Below are 23,700 nucleotides of genomic sequence, written 5' to 3' on the forward strand. Positions count from 1 at the left end.
ACATGAATTTCACTATCTAACCAGACCACTGATCCATAAAATGAAAGCAATAATCAATGTACTGCAGTCACGCAAACAGGATGCTGTAATAGAGGGGCTTTTGGCCTGATTAAGCAGGTCTCTTCTTACGTTCTTTAACAAAAGAAGTTTTTTACCAGGCATTGGAAACAGTTGGATTAAGTCACCTGCCTAATATCAAGAGGCAGGGAGTTCCAGAGGCTGGGGGCTGCCGTGCTGAATGACTGATTTCTTGCAAGTGTGGAACAAATATTACATGGCATTTGTGAAAGTAACAGTTCCGCTAATCAGAGCGGTTGATTGGGCAATATGCAATAAGGCGATCCCTCAAGTAAACTGGTCCTAAGGCAGTTGAGGGCTTGATATACTAAGAATTGGATCTTACTGCAAAACTAGTGATTGGCATAGCTGTCAACTTTTCCCTTTTCTTGTGAGGAATCCCATTCAGAATAAGGGAATTTCCCTTTAAAAAAGGAAAACGTTGACAGCTATGGTGATCGGGGAGTATCCTCTACTGTACCTGAAGGATACTGGCTAGCTTAGGAGGGCCAGGGCATGAAAACATAACATAAAAATTTGCTCCAGCAACACATCGCTCCCTGCCACCACCACTACCGCATGTGCCGTCCATTGTGTCTGCCTCACTCTTCCCAATGGTAGGGCAGGCCAGGCCTATAATTGACATCAGGCAGCAGGAGGCCTCTTTCCTGCCAATGGCAGCTTCACTCCCAATATATGTAGCAGCTGATCCCTCATCCCCTCCAGTGTGCTTGCTACACAATGAAGAACCATAGGACACCGAAAACCATGTGTTGTCCATGGAAGATGTAGTTTGGCCCATTGTGAAGGCTGCAAAGGCAGCCAGGGTGCTTTGCCCAGCAACAGCTACTGCCAGGGATGGGATCAGGCTGTCCAACTGATATTAAAATCACAGCGGTTGAGCAACAGCTCTCTGTGTGTGAGATCCTAGGTTCAACTCCTGACATCTGCTGTTAGAAAACACAACCTTAGGTAGCTAGGCTGGGAATGGTTTGCTCCTGAGGGCCATTCACCCATCGGTGGAGACAGTGCTGGGCTGAATGGTCCAGGTTGGTATAAGGCAGGGCTGGTCCATTGAGGACTCCTTGCCATCCCTCTTTGTTCTTACTGCCTTGAGTAATTTGGTGCCGTCGAGTGCTACAAGGGCAAGGACAGGCTAATACCTTCAACAGTCACAGGACGGCTGACCCCAGGACCAGGTAAAAACACTTGGCTGTTTCGGCTATTGATGAAAAATAATAATAATAATAAAATTTTATTTATATCCCGCCCTCCCCAGCCAAGCTCAGAGCAGCTAACAACAGTAAAATAATACAACATTCTAAAATCATTTCATTATAAAATCAGTTCAAATCAAATTGATGGCAACCATTGGGCTAGAGTTCTGTGAGGATTGCCAAAGAAGGGTGTCAGGTTGTGCCCTGGCCAAAGGCCTGGTGGAACAGCTCTGTCTTGCAGGCCCTGCGGAAAGATGTCAAGTCCCACAGGGCCCTAGTCTCTTGTGACAGAGCATTCCACCAGATTGGAGCCACAGCCGAAAAAGCCCTGGCACTGGTTGAGGCCAGCCTAACCTCTCTGTGGCCCGGAACCTCCAAGATGTTTTTGTCTGAAGACCGCAAGGTCCTCCATGGGACATACCAGGAGAGGGGGTCCCGTAGGTACGAGGGTTCTAGACCATATAGGGCTTTAAAGGTTAAAACCAGCACCTTAAACCTGATCCTGTACTCCACCGTGCAGTGCAGCTGGTATAGCACTGGGTGAATGTGATCCCGCGACGAGGACCCCGTAAGGAGTCTTGCTGCGGCATTCTGCACCCACTGGAGTTTCTGGGTCAGTCTCAAGGGCAGCCCCACGTAGAGTGAGTTACAATAATCCAGTCTGGAGGTGACCATTGCATGGATCACAGTGGCAAGGTCAGGGCGAGAGAGGTAAGGAGCCAACTGCTTAGCTTGGCGGAGATGAAAAAATGCCGCCTTTGTTATAGCTGCAATCTGCACCTCCATGGAAAGGGAGGTGTCGAAAAAAACCAAATTCTGGAAATCCAACGTGTACTGACAGACTTGCTGCAACATATTAGCGCAGGCAAATCCAGCTTCAACAAGCTGAGTGAATGTCTTCCCAACGTACTGTGATCCCCATTGAATCAATTATTCTCTGCCATGTTGGGCAAAAACCCAAAATCCTTTATCCCTCCCCCACCAGTCTTCCTACTCCTTTGCTCCCAAAACATTGTCTTCTGCAGACACCCATGGGTTTGTACGATGTACACTTGAAGTTTAGCAGACCCCCTCCCTTCTTCTATGCCTTTAAACAAGTTTGAAACTTTGCTCTTTTATCTCTGTTTTAATTGGTATCCATTAAAGTGGCAAGGCGAGATCCCAGATGATAAATACTGACAAGCACAAGTGAGAAATTTTCCAATTGGACAGTCCCCTGTACGCAGGGCCAACTAATAATTAACAAATCGAGCAGGTACTTAAAGACCCAGCCCTCGTCTAATGGAGCAGGAGACAGGGAAATATTAAAGGAGTGTGAACAGCTGGCTTGTTAATACTCCGAGAGCCAGTTTCTTACATAAGACACAAATGGGGAGGCCCAGTGGTAATTACAGTCTACTTTAAGATAAACAGGAGCAAAATACCTCATGAATCAATATCATAATCACACTCTGTGACTATTTATCTGCAAAACTCTTGGCGTCACTTGGAGTCCCAGTCCATGGCAGCTCAGACAGTGAACTCTAGAGGAATAACTCTATGACACTGATTCCCACCGAGGGCTCGAGAGTCTGATCTGATCTGATCTTGGGGTTGGTTTCTGTGCTTCAGGGCTTTCATAGAATCATAGAGTTAGAGTTAGAAGGGATTCTGAGGGTCATGTAGTCCAACTGCCTGCAATGCAGGAATCCATGATGGATGGCCATCCATCCAACCTCTGCTTCAAAACCGCCAAAGAAGGAGAGTCCACCACCTCCTGAGGGAGTCTGTTTCACTGTCAAACAGCTCTTGCTATCAGAAAGTTCTTCCTGATGTTTAGTCAGAATCTCCTTCCTTGTAACTTGAATCCATTGGTTCGGCTCCTACCCTGCAGAACAGGAGAAAACATTTTCCATGTGACAGCCCTTGAGATATTTGAAGATGGCTATCATATCTCCTTTCAACCTCCTCTTTTCCAGATGAAACATACCCAGTTTGCTGGGCCCGGGGATAACCCGTGAAATGTGGTCCAGGACCTGTCCGGAATCTGAGGGTTCCGCCAGGAGTCAGTCTGACAGGGCCAAGGCAGGACACGAGGCAGGAAACCAGGCAAGGACAGGTACAGGATCTAGCATACAGCAATGTTGCTCCCGCAAGCTGGGGTGGGGTCCGACAGTCTTCTATCTTTGTCAGGGTAGCAGCCAGTCCCAGGCGACTCACCTCCCTGTCTCGCCTGAAGGTGAGCACTCCTCCTGCGAGTACTTAGGTCTCTCCTTCTCTCAAACCTTAGTCTCTGCAGCTCGGGAGACGTTGGTAGGTTACTAGACCCAGGGGCCGCCTCAGCCTCTCCTGACCAAACCAAACCGGTAGTGGAGCAGCTGTAAGTGATGGCCATTCTGAAGGCAACGAGGTAATCCCTGCATCTGGAGCCAGGGCAGGCTCAGACCCCTGACTCTGCCCAGCTGGTGTTTGTTGCAGGGGAACCTGTGCAGACTGGGACTCTTCAGGATCAGGCCCCAGACTTGGTTCAGATGATGCCTGAGGCAAAGGATCGGGTGCAGACTGAGAATCCTCTGGTTCCAAGTCCCAGCCCAAGTCCCAGGCCATCACACCCAGCTCCTTCAACCGTTCCTCATGTGGCTTGGTTTCCAGACCCTTGATAATCTTTGTCACCCAGCTCTGCACATGTTCCAGCTTGTCAACATCCTCCAGAATGCTGCCAGCGCATTGCCAGATTCAGGTTGAGAATTCACAGTGTAGTTCTGTGTTGGTTCCTACATGGTTTTGGAAACTGGAAGTCCGGTAGTTTTGCCTTTAAATGTGAACTGAATGGAATATGTCCCTCATCCCTATGAGAGAAGGGTGGAAATTCTTTCTGCTCATTTCCTTCACACCATTTATAAGGTCAAGTCAGTCAGTCTTGGCCTCGGCGCATTATGAATGGTCCCACTGGCCATCAAGTTTGCTACGATGCTCTTAAGAGAGCCGGCTCACATAGGATTTTATTTCCCACTTGAGCAGTTCAGATCCAGACTGCCCTTTTTATGAAGAAATTTTCTCACAGACAAATAGGATGATTACCTGCGAATGGCAGCAATATCTTGCGGTCACGTTGACTTTTTGGGGGGACCCAATGCAGTTACGGGAATGGCTGCTGCTAGATGAATAACTGTTTGGTTAAGACATTGCCCTAGTCTTTAAGAACGTGGAGAGGGTCAGGGAACCACTTCAACATCGAGAAAGATTTGTGTGGGTTGGCCTATGCTATGGTGATTATGTGAACACTGGATTTGTAATATCATTCACCTCTAGCAATTGGGCAAGCCTGCATACCAGAGCGACAGGTGAGGGAAAGGGAAAGAAATTTATGCTTTACGACTTGTATCTAAAACAAATTTTATAGGAAACTTTTATGTTTGTAGGTTTGAGCACTTTTTATCGTGAGGAGTTCTGAAAACTGCCATAAAATTTCGCCTTGGGGGTTATGATTGCATTTGTATCTTTCCCCACCTTAGATAAATAAAAAAAGACAGTTTTTACTGTAGATGCTTAAATGGTTAGAATGGTGTTTGGGTTGTGATGAGCCTTTTATAGGCATGGTGTTATAAGAATTTATTTTTTAAAAATAACAATAAAGAAATACAACTTAACATTTCTTGATAAAGAAATCCCAACACTTGGTGATATGTGCAGGACCTGGAAGAAACTCAGATTTTGTCACACTAAACTCTTTTATCGTAAAACGAGGACTTGAATATATTTACCTTTTTATTTTTTTCTCAGAAGAAAAGTTTGACTTAAATTAACTTTAAGAAGCAAACAGGCAACAAAAGTAGCAATAAGCAGATTGGCACCCATAAGATGGCTTAACACAATTAGTATTTAATATGCATTTAATATATTGAGAATTGGTATGCTCGACATGTAATGTGAAATCCTCATTGTCAGTGGAAATATTAAAGTCCTTTATTCCAGTTTAAACAATTTCAAGCAGTTAATGAACTGGTTATGAAACACTTTTTAAAAGGTTCTTTTTGGAGGGGGTGAGAGAGCAGTAAAAAAATTGTATATATATTAAATTCTAGACTTTCTCATATAAAATATCAAGGTAAAGGGTAAAGGGACCCCTGACCATTAGGTCCAGTCGTGGCCGACTCTGGGGTTGTGGTGCTCATCTCGCTTTATTGGCCGAGGGAGCCGGCGTACAGCTTCCGGGTCATGTGGCCAGCATGACTAAGCCGCTTCTAGCGAACCAGAGCAGCGCAAGGAAACACAGTTTACCTTCCCATTGGAGTGGTACCTATTTATCTACTTGCACTTTGACGTGCTTTCGAACTGCTAGGTTGGCAGGAGCAGGGACCGAGCAACGGGAGCTCACCCCTTCGCGGGGATTCAAACTGCCGACCTTCTGATCGGCAAGTCCTAGCCTCTGTGGTTTAACCCACAGTGGTATACAACAAAATGCACAAGTGAAATAATACACAAATTGTCATAAAAACAATACAAAATAATCATAATAATGACTGACTCATCTTTCAAATGGTTAAACAACTAAACATACCTGTCAGCTTGATACCTGAAAATTAGGAGTAAGGATACCTGCCAAATTTCCACTGGAAGAGTATTCCACATTCTGGGACCAGCAATGCTACATTCCTGGCTTGTGGCTGAAGCCAGTTGAGCTTCTGGAACTAGTATTGGGTTATCAAGCTGCTTCACTTGTGCAGACGCTGTTGGTGAATCTTTGATATCCAAAACCTGTTTTCCTTTGAACGGGGATTGAAAGGAAGCCAAATTCTGGAGTATGGGGTTCTTTTAAAGAAAGGAAGGTGAGTGAATGACAGAGTAACCTGTGTTTTTCTTAGTTATCCAGATAACAGAATGATCGTCGGAAGTGATTTCCGCTTAATAGAAAAATGTGAATACACCTCATCACAGCTTGATCCCTCTAAATGCTGATAGAGAAAACATTTTCCAATCTATATCCGATACATGAATGCATGCAAGCTCTGTGTACATGACCAGGAACTCTTGATCAGGCCCCTGATCAAGCAGAGAAACCAACATGCATACATTGACTGTGTCTAGGTTGGGATGTGGAGCATATGCTGTGATCTTGCATATGTTCAGAAAACAGAGAAATTTGTCCTTGATTTAAGCCTTGATTTTTCAACATGCATGAGCTCACACACTATTCTGTGGTATGGCTGGGAAAGTAGTGCCCTTTCAGATGTTGTCGAGTAACAACTCCCATCATTCCTGCCCATTGGCCATGCTAACTTGGGTTGACATCTGGAGGACTATTGGTTCTCCAGCCCTGTTCTATGGGATGGCAAGCACGCTCCTCAGCACACCAGGATGGAAACTGCACACCAATGTGTACAGGGTAGCCAATGTGCTGCTGGAATCCTGTGCCCACAGGCCCCAGTCATCATGACAGATAGCTGGGCATGATGACAGCTGTAGTTCAACAATGTATGCAGGGCACCATGTTGGGTACCCCTGTTGAATGCAGCCATACGCTGTGAATTCCCATCCATTTCAAATCGGACTGTCATGGCTTCCCCTAAAGAATGCCATAAATGTCTTCTTAAAAGCTCTCATTTTCTTAAAGCTACAGTTATCAGATGTCCCAAGTTGGGAGCAATGAGAGTTTAATAGGGTTTAGACTGACTTCAATTAGACTGTTCGTCATCATTAGGAATGCAAAGGGTCTTTGGTTCTCTCAGTTTTTCATTTTTCCAATCTTAAATTGAGTTCACATTGCAGCAATTTTAGATGTGTGTCTGTCTTTCTGTCTGTGTCTATCTATCTATATCTATCTATCTATCATCTATCATCTATCATCTATCATCTATCATCTATCATCTATCTATCATCTATCTATCTATCTATCTATCTATCATCTATCTATCTATCTATCTATCATCTATCTATCTATCATCTATCTATCTATCTATCTATCTATCTATCTATCTATCTATCTATCTATCATCTATCTATCTATCATCTATCTATCTATCTATCTATCTATCTATCTATCTATCATCTATCTATCTATCTATCTATCTATCTATCTATCTATCTCTATATCTATCTATCATCTATCTCTATCTCTATTTCTATCTATCATCTATCTATATATCCTCATGAAAATTCACCAGCATTTTACTGTGAATTACTTCTAAATACATTTTTTGGATGCAGTTTTAATTAAAGTACACTTCTTTTTCTGCAACCATTTGCCCCCAATATAATGCAGACTTCCCCTTAATAGATGTGTTTTTGCAATCATTGACTGATTGGAGAACTGCATTGCAAAGTTCAGATGAGAGTCTCCCATTGTTTCAGAAACGGTGCATTCGATAGATCCGGCTATAAATGCAAGCTGAGTCTCAACTTCTCCCCTATTCTTAGTCACTGTGACCTTCCCTTTCACTCCGTGTGCCTACTCCTTTCAAGGCTATGGTAATCTCCGCAAAGAGTTCAACGCGTTGGGAATGAAAGCAGCAAAGGGGAGCACCGTTAGAATCCCTACAAAATGTCCTGCAGGCTACTATTAGAATCAGCTGGAGGACATCAGACAGATCGAGGACCATAGTTGTGAAAATGTTACCCAAGGGCTAAAATAATAGTTTCTGAGATTGTGGGCAAATAGCCAGGAGCCAGAGGCTGATACCAGTATATACTGTTTTCACCTGAGGCAGCTTTCACTATTTCTGCCACAAGGAACTATCATGCGTTTTGTGGGGGATGCAGACATTTTTTTACACTGGTTTTCTTTTCTCCACCCCAATCCCCGAGACTGTAACATACAATTGTAGAGTTGGAAAGGACCCCAGGATCATCTCTAGTCCACCCCTCTGCAATGCAAGAATCTCAACTCGGCCATTGCACTGTAGTCTGAGTTATTTATTTATTTATTAAGTTTCACCTGCTTTTATACAGCTGGCTTTCTTTATCTTTATATGATAGCTTTGTGTTTGTTTGTTTGTTTGTTTGTTTGTTTGTTTGTTTGTTTCATACTTGATTCTTTAGGCAAAAAGGCTCTCACGAAAGCTTACATGCGAGCAGTTGGAATAAGGCAACCCCTGCCTGCAGGCTTGCAATCTGAAAGACACGACACAAAAGGAAAAAGGGGTAGGGAGGGAAGAGGGGTGAAGCAGACCCAGGAGCCATTTCTTAAGGTAAAATAGTGGTTCTGACAATGACCAGCTAGAATGGAAATTGTTGGGGGGCAGATGGAACTGGCCTGTCCGTGAAGCTTATGGAAGAAGCTAATGGAAGGAGCCCTACTGCTCATCTCTCCCACAGAGGCAGCCTACTGGAATGACAGGTGACAGTTGAAGGAGAGCAGGCCTGATGGAGTTGGCTTTTCAGGGGAGCCGATGGAGAAGCTTGCTCTCTAAGATGTAGGTCACCTTTTTGCCCTTTATAAGGATTGTGCACTGGTGCTGAAAATAAACTTGCTTTATTTTCACAGGAGAATCTTCAAAACCTCAAATCATTTATTGTTAACCCAGTAAATCGCAATACTTTATTGTATATCATATGTGTTTAAAAGGACGTGGGTGGCACTGTGGTCTAAACTACTGAGCCTCTTGGGCTTGATGATCAAAAGGTTGGCGGTTCAAATCCCCGTGACGGGGTGAGCTCCCGTTGCTCTGTCCCAGCTCCTGCCAACCTAGCAGTTCAAAAGCACACCAGTGCAAGTAGATAAATAGATACCGCTGTGGCAGGAAGGTAAATGGCATTTCTGTGTGCTCTGGTTTCCGTCACGATGTCCCGTTGCGCCAGAAGTGGTTTAGTCCTGCTGGCCACATGACCCGGAAAGCTGTCTGTGGACAACGCCGGCTCCCTTGGTCTGAAAGCAAGATAAGCAACCCCATAGTTGCCTTTGACTGGACTTAACCTTCCAGGGGTCCTTTACCTTTTATAGGTTTAAAGCACTTCAATACAACTTTGATAGTTGTGGCTTCCACAATGAACATTGGGAAGCAGTGGCTTGCAGTGAAAATTTTCTTAGGGCCAGAGCCACTAACATCACACCTCTCTCCGTAAGCTGAGCAGAAGCTTCCTGGGCTTTGTGAAGGAGGCTTCAGGCTATAATACTTTAATACTCTAATTTACTGGGAACATTTAGGGGACTAGCCTTTTCCACTGACCACACACCACTGCTGAGGACCATAGTTTACCCTTCCAGCACCGTACACAAACTACAGTTCCCATGATTCTCTGTGAGTGTGGCCTAAGTCTAGAATTTTACCAGAGAGTAAGCCCTTTTGAATATAGTGGAAATTACATAGGATTGTGATGTAAAGTCTTTAAGTCCTTTTGGGTTTCCTTCCAGAAGGAAATGGGTGGTAATGAAGAAGGAGCAGTTTTGCTGCATTTATTCTTAATGAGAAGCAATATTCCTGGTCCATTTCTGTCACTGTCCTGGTTTGCCCAGAAAGAAGACTGATGGTGTTTTAGTTAACCTTTCTTTTTCTGCCCCCTCATTAGATGGAGTAGCTGTCATATTGATTTGGGTTGGTAGAAAGCAGAACTGGTAAAAAAAAAATATATGAAATTACCTATATGTGCTGCTTTTTAAAATGTCACAACTAATTAATACTGAAGTCTATAAACTATCCCAACAAATATGATAATGACTTGCATACCACTAAGCTATTTGCATAAAAGAGAACCCTAAAATGCTTCACCAAGCTCTGCTGGTCCAATGTTGCTCAGCTTAAATGCTGTGTAAAATCCAATTTAACGGTCCCAGGGCCAAGCGAACGGGCCTGATCCCAAGGTTGCGGGTTCAATCCCCTTATGGGAGAGTTGCATATTCCTGCATTTCAGGGGGCTGGACTAGATGTTCAGGGTCCCATCCAACTCTACAATTCTATGATTTTATTATTACCTACCCCCACAGTATACACTGCCCGTCTCCACTAAGGGAGAGCAGGAAAGCACATGCAAAAGGGGGGAATCAAGATGCAAATTTCAGTTTGACTATACTGGTCACAGGGACACTGGTGGCACTGTGGGTTAAACCACAGAGCCTAGGGCTTGCCGATCAGAAGGTTGGTGGTTCGAATCCCCATGATGGGGTGAGCTCCCATTGCTCGGTCCCTGCTCCTGCCAACCTAGCAGTTTGAAAGCACATCAAAGTGCAAGTAGATAAATAGGTACCACTCAAGCGGGAAGGTAAACAGTGTTTCTGTGTGCTGCTCTGGTTCACCAGAAGCGGCTTAGTCATGCTGGCCACATGACCCAGAAGCTGTACGCCGGCTCCCTCGGCCAATAAAGCGAGATGAGCGCCACAACCCCAGAGTCAGCCACGACTGGACCTAATGGTCAGGGGTCCATTTACCATTTACACTGGTCACAAGGCAGCCACCCTCAACTACACCAACTTTGGGTTTATTTCAACAGGATATTCTGCCCTTACACTGAGATGTTAAAAATCATTATCTTTCCCCACACCCCAGGGGGAACCATAGGCACATCCGTACAATGTCAAAAGAAAGAGGGTTGAGGGAGGGGAGTGTGCAATTTTTGAGAGAAAGGGTAGAGCATCTGTGTTGCATGCAGAAAATTCCAGGTTCAATCCCAGGCAGGCCTGGGTCGCGATGGAAGTGACCCCTGCCTGAAACCTCAGAGAGCCTCTGCCAAGTCAGTGTAGGCACTACTGAGCTCGGTGGATAAGTGGAAAACCTGTTGCAGGACACTGAGGGATAATGTGCCTCATTGCTATGAAAACATCCTTTGCCAATTTCTCCTCTTCAGTCGCTTCAGTCCTTCTGCCCCAGGTGTAATGAAATCTTGATTAATGTGTCCTGTCCTTGTCCTTTGGGCCTATTAGAGTCAGAAAAGGACAGAGCCTTTAAAGGAATCCCTCTGAGGCATTCCCTAATGAAGGGGAAAGCGACGGAAAATTCTGCAGAATGGACAATTCTGACATACGCTTTTAAGCAGCCCATCTTTCAATGGCATTGAGAGGCATTTAGCTTCCTATTATTTGAGGTTGTCACCGATGCTGCTGCTCCGATGATGTTAAGGCTGCCATTAGCAGAACATGGAGGGACACAATTTTCAGCAATTCCCTTCTCCTCCGCAGCCCCCAACCCCCATTCAAGAGGATTCACGTATTGGGAGGCTGGAGTGTGTGTGTGCGGTGGTGGGGAACTGTAAAAAACTGGGTCGCCTCTCCATTTTGCTGGTGAAAGCCTTACTCAGTAGCACCATGGGGTCTCCTCTTTAAGGCTGGATCTGATAAGCCACACCCACCCACCTGACCCACACCTGACATACTGCATGATGTCAAGTGTGGGACAAGAAAAAGGCACTTTGCAGGTCCTGCTAGAATTTGCAAAGCCTGGGTTCGCAGTGCTCCACAATCAGCTGATCATCAGGTCTCATGGAGCCCCTGTTAGAATTCCTGCTCCATGGTTGCAGTCATGGGATTGTTGACTTTCACATGACGGTGTATGTTTTGACTCCACAGAGTGGGAAGTGGCAGCAACAGGATGTGTTCCGTGAAGTGGGACTATTGTCCTTTGTTCTTTTTCTCTTTGCTGTCTGATGCTAGAGAGAGAAAGAGAGAGCCATGTTGCAGTGCTCCGTGTGTGTTTATATGTAAATAAAGTAGGTTAGCCAAAATGCTGAGTTGCTGATGTCTGTCATGCAAGTTGCGCAAACTCTGCGGATCCCTAAGTGTGCCGGTGTTGGTTGACATTGGTCGCTGTGACATTCGGGCTGGAAAAAGCTTCTGAAGCTCCCGAACGAATGACCAGGAGGGAGAGAACATGTCAGTTGGGCATGTGTCTCTGCCAGGGTCCTACTGAAGTGTAGGCTGAACTCCTGACAGCCCCTGCGTAGCGCTGTTGGCTCTTGCAAACCCTCTGTTCCTCTTGCTCCTTTCATTTGTTCCTCTCCCTCTTCTGCTGTATTATTAACAGGTTTGTAATTATTGAGCCCAAGCTGTAACGGCATCTGGAGCAGAGCAGCCCATCTGCCCTTCATACCCAACGTTGCTAACTCGACTGCTGACTCTCTTGTGATTTCCTGAAACCTGAAACAAGAACGGCCGTCACATGACTTCCATTACATACCTTTGGCCAGCAGTAGGGCTGTGACAAGGCATCCCTTTGTTCCTTCCCCAATGAGAGAACTGATGGGGATGGTTGTGGTTGGAAGGACTCTGAGCAGCTGAACGTGGCACAGCTGCGCCAGCTCCAGGGCACCTATCCCAAAGGAGCTACGCCAAAGGTCAGCCCTACTTCAGTGCTGCCACAAAGGCATGGACCTAGAGAAACATAGGAAAGGTACAGAAAGGGAGATGAATAAGAGAGCAACATAAGACTTTGACTGGACTCTGATCCAATTCAGGGAGGTTTATTGACAGTGAATTCAGGAAAGGCCATTCCCCAATGACCCTGTTACCTCATTATCTGACCCACACATAGAAGGATGCACACCCAGGGGTGGCCAATCCCATTTCTCCGCCTGAGGTGAAACAGGAAGATGTTGACCTGTCATGCATGTGTTGCCTGACTACCTTGGCACTCGCTCCAAAGCCTCGCTTACCAGGGCTGTGTGGTTGTAGCTTCCAGGTTGTAGTGAGAGCACACCAAAGCTCTGAGAGATTTCACGAGAGATCACACGAGGCCCCTATAGACCTCTGCAGAACTTAGTGGGGCTCTCGCCCAATTTCGCAGAGTCTCGTGAGATTTTGTGGTGCTCTTGTGAGATCTCACCGGAACCCAGAATTCACATCTCATTTCTCTGGTGGTGGTGGTTGTGGTGGTGGTGGGGACATGTCTCTGGCAGCGCCTCTTGGATGCCACCCCCTGAGGCAGCTGCCTCAGTTTGCCTCATGGATGGGCCTGTTACGATATTCCATTCCACCTTAAGAGGAACAGATGTGTGGATTGTTGTATGTCACATGTCTGTTTACATTCCAGCACAGCACAGCTTGTTGGGAACTTCTGTTGTGTGTATAGCTTTTGCTTATGCTGTTTGCTTGGACACGAAGGGGAGCAGACATGTTTTTCCTTTGTCCTGATGCTGAATAAAATGCTTGCAAATACGCTTTACACAGCCTCTCTCTGCCCTTCTGTTCCCAACCCTACATTAACACCGCTGTACATATAAAAGGCCTCAGCTAGGAATGGAGAACCCATAGCCCTCCAGATGTTGTTGGACTCCAACTCCCATAAGCTCCAGCCAGCATGGCCAATTGTCAGCACTGATGGGAATTGTAGTCTACCAGCATCTGGAAGGCCACAGATTCATGGAAGCTGACGAATATTCCCTCACTTTTGTTGACATGCTTGGTCCCACCAAAGGGGACAGGTCTATTTGGTGCATATTTAGAGCAAAAAAGATCCCTAGTCACTAGGGATCAGGGAACCTTCATTATTAGTATTACTATTAGAATTTATGTCTTGCCTTTCTAGTGAAGATTCAAGGCAGCTTAGAACATTTAAAAACAACATAAAATACAAAGTAATATAAACCATAAGTGAAACATGCCAGAACATATTTAAATATATTAATTAAAATAATTAAAATACACCAGAACAGCATAACCTATGGCAAAGGGTTATGCGGGCCGTAGTCCAGCAAATATCTAGAAATCCACAGGTTCTCCATCCCTGCCCTAAAGTGATTTAATTTAGCATGCTTATTTTACTTGTAGTTAGTATACAAAACTAAAAGCTTTGAAACTGTCAAGCTTGTCTTCTATTTATTAATATTAGGCAGGAGCCTGAACTATCTTGTTTTTGGCTCCTGCTAAAAACTTTTTGTTAAGGCAAGCCTACCCAGACATGTAATTCTATTATGTCTATTCGTTTTTAAACTGCTGGTTTTGCTTACATTTTGATAAATTGTGTGTCTGTTTATTTTAAAAATTTTGCCATTGGTGTCCATGAACTGTTACTAATGAACTTACGAAACAAAACATTTCCGGTGGAAAAATAAAGCACTTACGGTAAGTGTTCATTTCAGGGTGAAGCGACCTCATTTGCATTTCTCAAACCGGCACACAAACCAAAACTCAGCTCTCCTTCAAAATCTACATTTCTCCAGGTTTTGAGACACAGTTCTCCACCCCACACCCACAAAAAGGGTATTAAAAAGTATGTAAGTGCAGAGAAAAATGCTGCTGCTAGCGAAAATAATGTACAAAATCACATTAGGGGAAATTTGTTTGCAAAAAGTATGTCTATTAGGCAAAAATGTGTATGGAAGCATGCACATGAGATGGAAAGCACCCCCAAAATGTGTAAGAATTCATGCAGATCCCCCTTCCTTTTTAGTGTTTTTTACAAATCACAAACTGACGTGGAAATTGAGATAACTGAGCTAGACAAATTCATGGAGAATAACACTTTCAGTGACTAGTAGTCATAATGGCTGCTGCCCCCAGGGTCATTTCCAAAGTTAGCTCTACTCAGAGTAGACCCACTGAAACTATTACTGCTGTTATTATTTATTAATTTATATGCCGCTCACGTGCCCAAATGGCTTTTAAGCAGCTTAAAAACTACTAAGTCAATATGTAATTAAAACACACAGTATCAGCGCTGGTGGGGCATTAGAACATCCTTTATTAAAATAGGCAACAAAGCAAACAGTTAAAAAGTGTGACAAATACAATAGTTGTTGTTGTTGTTGTTAAAACAATAAAACCAGAAGTTCAGTTCAGGGGAATGCTTCCCTCAATGGGTGTGTCTTCAATATCTGTCAGAATGCGGACGCTGATGGAGCCTCTTGTTTTTTGTCAGGGAGAGCATCCAAGAAGAACAGAGAAAAAGTTCTTCTATTGTGGCACCACAAGCTGATAATCATCAGTCTTTGGAAAAACTAACGGTTCCATCATAGCTCATCACAGTGCCCTTTCCAGGCAATGAAGAGAAGGATAGTGGTTCTTCTCCTGATTGTGGCCACTGGAAGAAACAGGAGGCCAATTTGAGACAGTAGAATTTCCCTCCTCATCTTATGTTCTTTCAGGATGCCATTTGTACAATATAAACATCAATATATATGAGCATATAGACAGGGAGTCTCCGAGGGCCTTCTCCCTCCTGCTGTGTAATTTTCTTGACTTGGAAGCTTGGAGCCGTCTCATCACAAAAACTTTTTTGTTGCAAACTGTCAAGGCATCTGTCTTTGATTATTGCTACAGGTTGGCACTTCCAAAGAGCGAGGTGAGGCTGCCAACTCTATTAGAAACCTAGTTTTTGTAATTTACAGCCCCCAGCCACCGCCCCCCACTCCTGCACAACCGAGGGGGGTTTGAAAACACAGCAGTTTTCCTGGTTATTTCTGGGAAGAGGCCACGGTGGCAGCGCCAATTATTAAAACCGCTCGCTCACATTAAAGCTATAAAGATTAAAAAACTATTGCACACTTGTCATTAAATATGGATGGGGATCATGTAATATGTATTATATCGAGAAAGGAAAAGCCAGCCGCAGAAGCTTTCCGCAGGAGCCTGTGGAAGAGCCGCAAAACCGGCAGGTCCCAAATTGTCAAAGCCGAAGAACAACTTTGTCATGCAAAATAAACACAGATGTTTCGACAGACGACTTGAACATCCAGGCAGTGGGGCAAGCCTAAGACAGTGTTTGGGTGGCGGGTGGAAGGGGGGGGGGAAGAGAACAACAACGATGACACACAACCCCCACGAAAAGGCTGCCCTCTTTCTCTTTCTCCCTCTCCCCTCCAAGAGCCGTGCCTCACTTTCAGCCGTGAATCGTTTCCAGGGCATTTTATGCTGTTGTTTTTAATTTCGTTTGCTGCCAATTGTTGATGGTGGTTGGGTTGTGTTTTTTTTGGTCAATCCTTGGTATTGAAATGCATTCAAATAGCTCCCATTGTCATTGGGCTTGGCATGCACGAAGCCCCTTTAGCACGTCGCTGGCGCAGTCTGCTCTGTGGGTTTTGGAAGGCTGTATATTTATGAGCACCTTAGGCCTAGCTTTGCTTTCAGAATGTAATTGTTCTGTATTCTCTTCCGCACTTAACTCTCCGGGGAGGGGGAGGTTGAGGGAGGAAGAGGAATAAATTCACTTTGAGAGCTGATTCCAGACTTAGCCGTATCTAGTTTGAATTCAGGGGGCCTACTCTATCTCCCATCAGGCCCAGCCAGGATCCTAGTGGTAAGGGATGATGGCAGCATTTGGAGGTTCCTGCTTCTTGGGAGAAAAGCAATGGCAAACCTAGACAGCATCTTAAAAAGCAGAGACATCACCTTGCCAACAAAGGTCCGTATAGTTAAAGCTATGGTTTCCCCAGTAGTGATGTATGGAAGTAAGAGCTGGACGATAAAGAAGGCTGTTCGCCGAAGAATTGATGCTTTTGAATCATGGTGCTGGAGGAGACTCTGGAGAGTCCCATGGACTGCAAGAAGATCAAATCTCTCCATTCTGAAGGAAATCAGCCCTGAGTGCTCACTGGAAGGACAGATCCTGAAGCTGAGACTCCAGTACTCTGGCCACCTCATAAGAAGAGAAGACTCCCTGGAAAAGACCCTGATGTTGGGAAAGATGGAGGGCACAAGGAGAAGGGGACGACAGAGAATGAGATGGTTGGACGGTGTCCTCGAAGCTACCAGCATGAGTTTGACCAAACTGCGGGAGGCAGTGGAAGACAGGAGTACCTGGCGTGCTCTGGTCCATGGGGTCACAAGAGTCGGACACAACTAAACGACTTAACAACAACAACACTGCTTATAGGTTCCTCACTGCTGCTCATAGAAAATGTCAACCTACCCCATACCCTCTGACATCCTGCTGATCAAAATCAGGAAGCTTGTTTTTGGGTCCAGAGCTCTCGTAGGAGCCAGCTGATTTGTGCAAGAGTGTGAGACCATAAAATGAGAGCCTTTTGGTCCAGTGCCAGACCAATAAAAAGGGACATTCCAGGATCCGATCAGAAGCTGGGATGGCTTCTATAACTGGGATGTTCCACTCAAATTGGGATGGTTGAGGAGTATACTAGTAGTGTAAAAGAGCTGCAGGGGCTAACACAAGTCTCACTGATTCCAATGGGCATGCATTGAGTGCAACTAGGTCTGGACCCAACCCTGTGCTTGCATCTCATAGGAACACAGAAAGCATTATGTTTAATGGTTCATGTGTAATGGTTCTTGACTCCTCTGTTTTCCTTAGCCACATACTGAATGTTTGTGCCAGTGCCCTCATGCACTGTCCCCTCATTCCACAGCTGTTGAAGGCACCATGCCTTTCAATACTAGTTGCAGACCCTCCAAGCATTTTGGTTTTCCAGGGACTGTCCCAGATTTACAGAAGCCGTATTTGATCCCGGAATGCCCCGCTTTTCCTTAGGACGTCCCTATTTTCATCGGAGAAATGTTGAAGGGTATGGTGTTACGCGACCTCCAAGCCAAGGAGATAAGTAACTATACAACCTTTAGAAGACATCTGAAGGAAGCCCTGTATAGGGTGTTGAAGGAGGCAGTGGTGCATCCGCTCTTAAAGAAAGCACCATCAGATCCTTTAGATCTATCCAATTACTGCCCGGTTTCGAATCTTTTGTACCCTGGCATGCTCTGGTCCATGGGGTCATGAAGAGTCAGACACGACTAAACAACTAAACAACAACAACAAAGGTAATTGAGAGAGCGGTTGCTGAACAGCTTGGTAGGTATCTGGATGAAACATTGGCTTTGGATCCATTTCAGTCCAGCTCTGGAACTGTCCTGGTGGCACGCTCTTCACAAGAGACCAGGGCCCTGTGGGATTTGACATCTTTCCGCAGGGCCTGCAAGACAGAGCTGTTCCGCCAGCCTTTGGTCCAGGCCCAGTCTGACCCCCTTTTCCCCATTAAACCCTCGTAACCCTTGACTCTTTCCATTGGCTCATATGGGACCAGCACTGGCAAATATTGAATATTCCCACCATCATGGCTGTGATTCGTGGGTTGGCCACTTAATTTTATTTTGATTTTACTGTGATTTTGAGCTGTGTTTTAATCAATTGTTTGTTTTAATGTATTATATATTTGGTGTTAGCCGCCCTGAGCCCAGCCTTGGCCGGGGAGGGCGGGGTATAAATAATAATAGTAATAATAATAATAATAATAATAATAATAATAATAATAATAATAATAACTATTATTATTTTAATGTTTTATTATGTTTTTATATATGTTGGAAGCTGCCCAGAGTGGCTGGGGCAACCCAGTCAGATGGGGGGGCGGGGTTTGTATAAATATGATGATGATTGAATAGGATGTCCCTATTTTCATCAGAGAAATGTTGGAGGGTATGTAGTTGCTGGAAACTCAGGAGAAGAGAGTGCTTTTGTGTTTGGATTTTGCTTGCAGGGGTTCCACAGGCATCCGGTTGGCCACTGTGGGAACAAGATGCTTGACCAGGTGAGGCATTAGCCTGATCCTGCGCCATATACATTGTGTATAAATCCGTGTCTCTTAAAGGCAAAACACACCATGTTCCAGAGGTTCAGAATTAATGGCACTGAAGCATGTTAAGTTCAAGGCCTTAAATGTGACTTCGAGCTCAAATGCCAAGCAAAGGCTTAGCAGCAAGCTGGGAATTTATGCTCTCCTGCAAATAATTTGCAAATAGGCAAACTGGTTCCCTCCCCATCTCCTCACAATTTGCATTAAATGTCACACATGCAGCTGCATGAAATTGGAGGGCTGTGAGTTAAATCAATTTGCCACCGCTAGAATTTTTATTTCTCCACTTTTAAACGAAGAGCCTAAAAGCCAACAAGGATTCTGTTCACTGCAGGCTAAGAGGTAGCTGTGCAATAACGATTAAATCGGAGAAATAATAATTATACTAAGGGCTTTTAGCATGGAAACAAAACTACATTCTTCTCAATTAATGTCCAGGATTTCCCCAAGCAAGTAAGTGAAGAAGGAAATGTAGGAATTCAACGGCGCAGTCCCCTCTTCCGCTGGGCAGGATGCAACTGAGCTTGAATCAAGTACAAAGGGCCTTTTAATCCAGGAAATTTCAAAGGGTGTCTGAGCTTTGGTTCTCGTGTGAATTAGGTAGACTCACCTATAAATGCAAATGGATTTGAATTCTGTCCCCCATCCAGCTCACCCCAGGGGCGGGTCCCACTGCTGCTCTCCCCATCCCAGGCTAATTGTTGTGTCTTAAACTCATTGCAAACTGCCCAGGAATTGAAAAATCAGTGGCAATGCAGAAGAAGAAGAGTTTGGATTTGATATCCCACCTTTCACTCCCTTTAAGGAGTCTCAAAGCGGCTCACAATCTCCTTTCCCTTCCTTCCCCACAACAAACACTATGTGAGGTGAATGGGGCTGAGAGACTTCAGAGAAGTGTGACTGGCCCAAGGTCATCCAGCAGCTGCATGTGGAGGAGCGGAGACGCGAACCCGGTTCCCCAGATTATGAGACTACCGCTCTTAACCACTACACCACACTGGCTCTGTATAGATGTTTTAGGTAATCAAATAAAAACCTAGGATCTTTTGCATGAAAGTTTTTGCTCTGCCATTGAGCAATGATCCCTTGGGCAATTAATACCTTAAAGACCACTCTCCCTTTGTGTCCCTTTACGATCTCTGAGATCCACAGAGAGCCTCTTATCCTCAGTAATGCCCTATCCACCGAGAGGCAGCCCAAAGGGACACAATAAAACGCATTTTTAGTTCCTGCCCTTCAGGGGTGAAACACTTTCCCGGTGCTGACTTGCCAAAGTCTTAGTTTGCACATTTATTTAAAATATTTCTGTGCTGCCTCTGGTTTGTTTTAAAGTCCTAGGTTGGTTTTCAACAATATGACAAAAGGATGATTATGGTGGTGATAAAATAATATTTCATTTATGAACCACTTCCCATCAGGTATCCTGACATGAGTAACAATGTATTGAAAACATATATAGAACAGGTACATATATAAAAAGAGTTAAATCAGTTGCATATATCACAATGAAGAATCATCCCTACAGTCTAAAGCAACAACAGCACATACATATACTGTAATCAGTTCAAATCTGATATAGGTGCCAGTTGCGATACAGCTCTATATCAGTTAAAACCAAACAACAACAACAACAAATTGGCAGAAGCAATTGTTGAAACAAACTACAGTGGTACCTCTGGTTAAGAACTTAATTCGTTCCGGAGGTCCGTTCTTAACCTGAAACTGTTATTAACCTGAGGTACCACTTTAGCTAATGGGGCCTCCCGCTGCCACCATGCTGCCGCCGCGCAATTTCTGTTCTCATCCTGAAGCAAAGTTCTTAACCCGAGGTACTATTTCTGGGTTAGTGGAGTCTGTAACCTGAAGAATCTGTAACCCGAGGTACCACTGTATACCATTTGGCAGAGCGGGATCCCACAAGGTGGTAAAAAGTAAAACATCATAACAATGAAAAGGCTTTTGTCTGTCACTCTCATCAGTGGTGGCTGGTGCCCAGGCATGCCAACTCTATGTGTCTTTGCCCCCTCCTCCCAATATCTGTTGGGAAGGGGGGTCAAGCCTCCTCAGTGTAGAGGGGCCAGAGGAGGCCAGACATGGTGTGGCTTCAGCGCTCGTCTCCTCCTGAGCACAAGAGAGGAGGAGCCATTGGCCACTGAAGCCGAGTTGCACTGGGCTCCAAGCTTGGCTTCCTCCCGACGATGTGACACCGTGCATGTGTTGTGTGTTGTGCACGTGATGTCACACAAATGCGACGTGCATTGCAGCATGACATCTTTCCTGTGTGCCGCACCGCCAGGCCCCCTCAATCTTGGGTGCAAGTCAGTGCTTCTGCTGGTGCCCATTGGGTGGATGTTAGACACAAGTCACAATATATGAAGCTCATTGCAGTCATGCAAGGCACACTTGCTAAAAAAAATTAGCTCTTCTACATAGTTATTGAAGTTGCAGGTGCCCATCTCTCAGTCTCTGCACTTCCAGGATTTCCCCATCTGAGGACAAGCACAATTGCTGGGCAATGATCTAGTGGGTGAGGAAGTCTTTCCCCTCTTCATTCAAGTCCTACCTGTTTTAGCACACCTCAAAATTTGGGATTAAGGTGGAAAGGCATAGGAAAAAGCAAATGTAGCAGAAAGGCCTTCAGCTGGTGTGCAACTGTTCTTCATTGTGGTTCACTCTGTAATAGGATGGTTGTGCTAGGATAGCCAATCCACATGTGGGTTTTTCGCAAGTACCACAAATATGAATGGGAGACAAGCTCAGTGTCTTTCAGGGATGTTAGAGGCCAAGGCAATGTGTCAATCTTGCCTTCAGTCTCAATAGGCTGCAGAAGATTGGATGAGATGACCTCTGGCATCCCTTCCATTTTTCTGGCTAAGTGAATAAATTATTCCATAAGAGAGATGGAAAGACAGAACTAATGAAGTCATATGCTGTGTTAATGCTCACTTAATTGATACATTTATCAACTTCATCTATTGATTCATTTGTCACTTGAAAACTTATTCTTTCTCAAACCTAGAAAGGAAAGATGCACATGTTCAACTCAGAGAGCACAGAATCAAGCTTTTAAATGAAGCCTTGTTGTGGACTGGCTGATTGTATCATTTATTGCCTCTGCAACCATCCAGAACAAGGAAATTAAAAAAAGCCAAACAGCAGTAGTAGTCAATGTGATGCTCTCTAGATTTTAAAGACTACAGCTCCCATCAGTACTAGCCAACCAACAATCAGGAATGTTGGGAGTTGTAGTCCTTAACTCTAGGAGAGCACCACATTGGCTTCCTCTGCTAGAAAGTGTCAGCCATTATTCATGGGCCTGAGAATTCTGATCCTGGAAAGTTGGGAATACTCTATCTCTATTGTATCACTACCACACAAAGAAGGGATGCAGGTGGCACTGTGGGTTAAACAACAGAGCCTAGGATTTGCTGATCAGAAGGTCGGCGGTTTGAATCCCCGCTATGGGGTGAGCTCCTGTTGCTTGGTCCCTGCTCCTGCCAACCTAGCAGTTCGAAAGCACATCAAAGTGCAAGTAGATAAATAGGTACCGCTCCAGCGGGAAGGAAAACGGCATTTCCATGTGCTGCTCTGGTTCGCCAAAATTGGCTTAGTCATGCTGGCCACATGACCCGGAAGCTGTACACTGGCTCCCTCGGCCAATAAAGCGAGATGAGTGCCGCAACCCCAGAGTCGGTCACGACTGGACCTAATGGTCAGGGGTCCCTTTACCTTTACTACCACACAAAGGCAAAGTGGATCACCACCAAGCCCCCTAAGGATAACTTTTCAAGGGAAGCGAGGGCTGTAGGGAGTGGGACAATCTAATGAAAGCAGGGATTGTCTCTTCCCCTGTTTTGCTTGAGTCACTGCTTTTAATATTGTCCATGGTAAACCAAGACCTGCTCCCCCCCCCCCCAGGATATGAAATATGTCCTGGATAATCGTAGATTCTAGGCTAGATCAAAATAGCTCATTTGCCACATAGCAGCTGGATGTCCAATGCTGGCGTCAAAGGAGAAAGCCATCTCCAAGATCATACATCAGAACTTGGCAATAGGCTGTTAGTTGGCAACCAGAGAAGAGCAATATTACATCTCCTTGCAGCAGCTAGCTATGGAAACTTCAGAGCTTGAAAGTCCTCTAGGACATTGCAATTGTGATGGATAGTGTGCCCTTGGTCATAAATTGCTCTGATATGTACCAGAGCTAAGAGCTTCTTCTTACTTGTAGTTGATTAGCAATTGCAGTGTCTCTGTATGAGGATGTTGGTAAAACAATACCATATGAAAATTACCAACAAGTGATAGGCAACAGACAGCTTGAGAACTGAATCTCATCCTTGGTGACAGACACACTTTGACTATAATCTCCTCTTTTCAGAGACAGGCAAAAGTCTATTTAAACCCCTCTGGCAAAAAGATAGGGACATACTTTCATATGTGGTGGTCATGTCTTCATGCTTGTAGATTTTAGACTGCTGTCTGGCTTTAGTTTCAAGAGATTACCCACTGTTAGGACTTCACAATCTAATGAGTCTAGTGGTCTGAACAGGGACTTCTAGAAGAATGTTTGATGGTGGCTAAATACTGGAAGGATGCAAAAGGGTGAGTGAAACCTTGATAGTAGAAGCACATGTGGATAACACAGAGACTAAGACTTTCTAAGGAACAAATAAAGACTGACAATTTTGTTGTATGTTGCCATGAATTTATTAGATGTATCATACCAAGGAGAACATTTAAGTTTTGCTATCATATAAGGATTGTTTGGCTGTGCCACCTGTATGGCATTGATATATGTAAAGGTAAAAGTAAAGGGACCCCTGACCATTAGGTACAGTTGTGGCCAACTCTGGGGTTGCGGTGCTCATCTCGCTTTATTGGCCAAGGGAGCCGGTGTACAGCTTCCGGGTGATGTGGCCAGCATGACTAAGCCGCTTCTGGCGAACCAGAGCAGCGCACGGAAATGGCGTTTACCTTCCCGCCAGAGCAGTACCTATTTATCT

Source organism: Podarcis bocagei (genome assembly GCF_964188305.1).
Source record: "Podarcis bocagei genome assembly, chromosome: 9".
NCBI classification, from domain to species: domain Eukaryota; kingdom Metazoa; phylum Chordata; class Lepidosauria; order Squamata; family Lacertidae; genus Podarcis; species Podarcis bocagei.